Raw genomic sequence first — 6,000 nt, 5'->3', positions numbered from 1 at the left:
GGGGGGGGGGGGGGGGGGGGGGGACACTGCATTGGTTTACTGCTGTTAGAGTGATGTCTTCTGTCCTTCTCTCCACCTTAACTTGCATTATTTTTTATAAATATAGAAAGTAAGCACTGCTGACTCAGCCCTGCCTGATATTACCTAGTTCTGTGCAGTATTGTCATTCATGCATTTTAAACAGAAAAAACATAGTTTTTCTGCTGGTACAAACATGTGATTTGCCTCCACTAAGTGCTGTGGGGGTTTTTTATGTCTTTAGCTCACCTGTTGTGTTGCACTGTCCTCTGTTGACTTTTTCATGTTTTAGTTTGCTCTCAGTGCACTTACATGTTGGCACCCACTTTATTTTGATGGTTTTTGTCTTTGTTCTTTTCCGTCACCTCTGTCTTTGTTTCTGTCTTTCCGGCTGTGTTTCTTTCTTTCCTGCGCATGATGCATGTTCTCGACATGTTGGATGGACCAGTGTGTAAGTGTCATCATCACATCATTTTATCCCGACACCTGATCCTGGCTGACGAGACTTTAACGAAAACATTTTTGTTCTACATGTTTGAACTGAACCAGAATGTCTTCATTCTGTTCTGGGCTTGTGTGTATGCACTATATGTTTTCCTAACCCTGCGCCTCACTACATATCATGACACCCATCTCTGGGAACCTGCACATTCCAGTCACTCAGCAGCTCATAACTTTTGTTTTCTTCGAGGTTTGTAATACCATTGTGTAATAGAAAATCTTCTTAGCAACCACTAGTGTAAAGTAACAAAAAAAAAAAAATTATTCTCAACAAGAAAGGTCTCCTCCTTAAAGTCACAGATGGAAAAGAAGTGGATACATTTTATAATAATATAAAATATAAATGGTGCAGCTGTATTAATATGCTACTGTAGCTGCTCCACAGGGACTCTGCTTGTTCCGGCTCTTTTACCAAAATAATTTGTGGACACATTTAGATGCGACTCCAACACACTTCTTCTCAAAAAATTAAAAGCTTTTGCTGAACTGCTGCGTTAAAGTAACAATGTTTTTTCTAATTATTACAGTTCAAGCCCTGAAGAGTCAGAACCGTGTTGTTTTTGCGTTGATTTATCAATGTTATTATTTCCAGCTCAGGGTGCTCGACAAAAAACCTTCTGTGACCATAAAAGTGCGCATGATAGATTTTCTGCCATTCTGAACACATTCTTCACATTTCCTCCTAAACCATAGGTGCAACTTTCTGTAGATCATCATTTATCAAAAGTTACATAGATCTTATTGATATCTTATTTACTTTTCAATATTTTGACCAATAAACTTCAGAAGGGGCGGGGCTTAGCAGGAAATTGTCAGTAATGCTGAACCAGGTGTGTAAAACTTTTTTGAAATTCCAACTCCAAGCAAATTGTGCCATTAATCAATGAGTTTGTCCAATTATCACAAAACATGGTAAACAGTTACACTGAAGGTTCCTACCCACGAACCTTCAGGATGTTGTAATGTGTCGGGGGGGGGGGGCTTAATCAACATCAGAGAAATAATGCAGCTGACTGTCCGGTGCTTAATTTAGCCTCCACATGTTTACAATGTTCATATACACAGCAGAACGCTCTCTTCAGCTCTCTTCAGCTCTCTTCAGCCTTCACACCAGATTTAAACACCAGCTTTAACATTCAATGTCAAATTTCTGCACTGGGCACCAAAATTTCTTCATGGGAGGACAGTCTCAAAATCATGGCACCTCTTCTCTACCCCTGCTGGACTACAGCTAGGTAGCAGTGCATTCTGTGCTCATTTAGAATGATACAGCTAAATATAAGTGTGGTCTTCTTTATATGTAGCTTCTGGCCATCTTTGATTCTCTTGTTGTATTGACATGAGTGGAGGAGACCTGTCTCAGTCAGAGTGATTGATGTTGTTACGTGTGTGTTTTGCGTGAGGTCATATTTTCAACACGCTTCACGTTTCACGAGCCTCTGAATGACTGAAGTGTCTGGGTTTCAACTGTATCTGTGTTTGTACACAAGTTGAAATTAACATTTATTTACCTCCCTGTGAGTGTGTTCCTCTCAGTCCTGATATGTCTGGTCCTGATGTGTGTGTACTAAGCCAGCGACTGGCCTCCATCATCATCACACACAACTAGAGCTTTATTCTCTCCATATCAGCACTACCATCCAAAAACACTGGCTGCTGGACAGAGAGCAACACACTTGAATGAATACTGATGTGAATACATACTGTCTGCATGTTGAATAATTGAATCTGTACTCACACTGTCACCTTTTTAAAGAAATGGACTGCACAGTATAGCAAACAAATCATTATATGGTTATGTTATTCATTATATGATACTGTCACGCTTTTGCTTGCATTTTTTTTTTTTTTTTTGCAGTTTACAACAGATGCTAACAGGCCCTCACTGCAGCGTCCTGAATCAGGCTGAATTACCAAGACTTTATTTTTCAAAATGTGCAGTCCTTACCTGTGTGTCTTGGTGTGTGGTGTTTGTGTGTGTGAATGATTTGTCGGCACAGAGTCAGTTGGACGCTTTGTGTATTTACTGAGTCTATGAAGACTTAATGAATGTCTCCTCACTCCATGTAATTATTGTTCCATGCAGCAGGTTGTGCACTTAAAGCTCTGTCTCTACAATTCATGATGAACTTAACAATGGATTCTGACCTGTGTTTAACATCTTGACTTGATGGCCTTTATTCTCAGCTGCTGGTCAGAGAGGACAGATGTCAATGAACTGAATTAATTAACCTTCTTCCTGTCTGTAGATTTTCCAGCAAATTTGGTTTAGACTAATGACAGTGGGGTCTCTAACAGCAGGAGTATAAGTGCTGGCGGTCCAGGTTTAGTTTCTATTCTAGGATAAAATTCATGAGCCATTCTTTTGCTTTACTTAATTACTAAACTTTAATATGTTGATAAAGGGAAGATATACAGAGGATGTAAATACGAGTCTTAAAAATATGTGATACGCTTTTAACAACAAGCTATCAAAGACTGTTAAGATATAAACAGTGATATACTGCATACAACTAAAATTATCCACCGTGTAATTGTCTTCTTTTAAAGTGCACACTGGCTTGTGAGTTTGTGGAAGCTGTTAAAGTTTGAGGTACTCACTCTTTTCACAACAGGGTTCTCTGTTGTACCACAACATAGTTCTTTGCTTCATAGTAGAACTGGTTAATGTCCTCAAACCCGTTTGAGAAATGTCTCTGCTCTGTAGAGGTGTAGGTTTGAGTTATGTTCAATCAGGAAAGAGCCTCACTGACATTAAAAATGTCTTTTTACTGGAGCGTCCTGGCAGCAGCAGATAGAACGGGATCGTGTAAAACTGATAAAACAACAGCAGTCAAAACTTGTGAAGTTTTATGCCTTAAGTTTTTTACAGTCAGAAGGCACAGCAAACATTAAAGCTCTTTTCATACATAGAATACAGTATGTAATATTGGTTTGTCATCCAGACATGGGCGAGTGCAGTGACTTCTAAACGTTACGACTGTGTTTCAGTTCTCTCACAGGCCGCATCGCTAATGGATTGTAAAACTTCTTGTTGTTGAAGCTTTAGTTAATGACTGTCATGAGCACAGGGGAGACATCAATTTCATTATTCATCAGGTTCATCTTCTAATGTTACTATAGTTCACTACTAGAGAATTTGACTGGCTGTTTCCTAATGTCCAACAGTTAACTCTCCTTTAAGGCAGACGACCTCTGACGGTGTATGTGAGATCCCGGTTGACAGCCGCTCTTCACCGTGCCCAGCTGCATGATGGGACAGTCAAGTGTTCGTTCCTCTCCCTCAGGGAACAGAAGTTATAGTCATAATACGACTGCTGCTCCATTTCAGTTGATTCACTCAGTACAACCATAGACTGTAAATAAAGATGGATGTGACCTCTGTGACGTCAGCCACAGGTTTCCATCTTGCCATCTTGACAGTGTCTGACTCCACCACTAACTCCCGGCTAATCCAAAAATGGCCAAAGAGGAGGGCTGTGGGTGGAGCTGACACTGTGACTGTGGCACATTCTCACCCACCTGTAACTCAAGAGGCCCCTCCACCAATTGCGCAAAACTTAAAGCCTTGATAAAATGTAAACAGGTGAGTTATATAAACAGTTGTCATGAAGGAGGAAATTAACTCTAGAGACCAAAATGGCTCCCTTGTGTATCACAGACCAGCAGAAAGGACAGCGTGAGCCATGAAGGGGGAAGTCACGTTCAAACCGAACAACAGTGTGCAGTGATGACCAACTAACTGCAGCACAGATATCACTCACATATACCCCTTTAAACCATTTGTCAAATGTGCTCTCACACAGCAAATCCCTGCTGTTGTAAGCCAGAAAGAAAGCCTCTACAATCCAATGACTAAACCACTGTTTAAAAGTCTAGAAGGGACAGTGGATTTAACCAACCAAAGAAACCTATAGCGAGAGGATGATCACACGGTGTCACACCATGAAAGCCAACATGACAGACAGATATAGCCGCTGTATCTTTAATCGTGGAACAGGAGAGACCCTCAGCTCATTCTCGATCGTTGCCATCACACTTCGGGGTAGACCTCTCAACAGGTAGGCATGCAGCCGCCACAGCTCTGGGCATTGATGAATCACCTCTCCTTCCACAGAAAGGAAATCCCTGCTACCAGCAGCCCCACTACCTCAGCATACCACGATTTTGCCTGCCATCGGGGAGCCACCAGTATCAGGGTTAGGCCCTGCCCGCACACCTTCTCCAAAACATGCAGTATCATTTCCACTGGAGGAAATGTATACAGGAGCTTGTTGAGCCATCGGTGTGCTAGTGCATCTATTCCCAGGGGGGCACTTTGGTCTGTTATGGAAAAGAACAGAGGCAAAGAGATCCTCTTCTGCCCTGCCGAAAGGATTTCATACTTGAGCCACCACTAGTGTGCTCTCACCATCCCTACACAGAGACCTACCCCCACAGGGAATTATCCGCGGACACCAAACATGGACACCAGCAGTACAGAGATCAAAGAAGCTATTAAGCTGTAAAACAGTTTTGAAATGCAGTCTGCATGTGCAGAGGTGAAATGCAGCCATTTTGTACTCTTACAGATTTGCCGGGCTGGACACTGCATATTTCCAGCCCAAGATCAGAAAACTCAGGGGTCAGGGGAGTGGAGTGCAATGCCTTTTGGGACCGGGCCTAACAGAACTTGACAACCGCTTCATGGGCGACAACAGATGAGTAGAAGCAGTGCTCCATTCCAGTCAGTCCCAGAGCTAGGAGGAGTGTTTTCTCTTCGTCTTAGGTGTTGAGTCCTTTTGAAGGACCAGAGGAGGGACCTTGCTCCAAGTTGAGGAGTGCTGTTTTTATCTGGGTGGATTCACTGTCTGGGAGCCCGTACTCATGGCTGATGCTGACCTTATGGAGGGAAGTGGTGGTAATACAGCCTTGCAAGTGATCATGGAGGGCTTGTTTTGAATCCAGCCGAAGGATGATGCTGCGCAGAGCTTCCACCTGCTTCTTCCTCAACTCACACTTTGCCTGAATGGCATCGAGTGATTGCCTGACAAACCCTCCGCCATCCCTGGCTCATCCCAATATACCGCTCTATCCCTGTGGGGAACGCCAGAGAGAGTCAGCCTTCACCATAGACCCCATCTCTCTGCCCAGTGCGACCCATGAAGAATGTCGTCAGGGGAGACTCTAACTTCATTGAGAAGGAGCACCAGTGGACCATCGGGGGCTCCTGTGTTCCAAGCTCCTCCTCTGGTGACAGAGCTCAGCCCACGAATGGTGCCAGCTTGTGCTCAGTAGCTCTTGTCCAGCTGAGAAGCACAGAACATGAGGGTTGTGGGACGGGGCCAGATCAGCTGCCAGAGATGGTTCCATAGGCAGGGAATTGACTAAACCAGCCTCCTCAGCTCCATTCAAATCCAAATGATGGACAAGGGTTTGTTCTATGTTGAAGTCAACTCCAAGACGAAATGTGGGGACATGGGCAGTCATTGTCCCATGAAC

The 6,000-nt window shown here is 43.4% G+C and overlaps 1 protein-coding gene across 1 annotated transcript in view; it reads left to right on the top strand.

The window, feature by feature from the left end:
* The window catches only part of abca2 (ATP-binding cassette, sub-family A (ABC1), member 2), a 104,297-nt gene that overhangs the window by 27,609 nt on the left and 70,688 nt on the right, over positions 1-6,000 (top strand). The gene's annotated exons all lie outside the window — the stretch shown is intronic.

The sequence above is a fragment of the Seriola lalandi genome, unplaced genomic scaffold (genome assembly GCF_002814215.2).
Source record: "Seriola lalandi dorsalis isolate HSWRI2012SDOR001 ecotype SW California unplaced genomic scaffold, Sedor1 jcf7180002054883, whole genome shotgun sequence".
NCBI classification, from domain to species: Eukaryota; Metazoa; Chordata; class Actinopteri; order Carangiformes; family Carangidae; genus Seriola; species Seriola lalandi.
The sequence above is the reverse complement of the archived record's forward strand: the minus strand, read 5'-3'. Positions and strand labels throughout refer to the sequence as shown.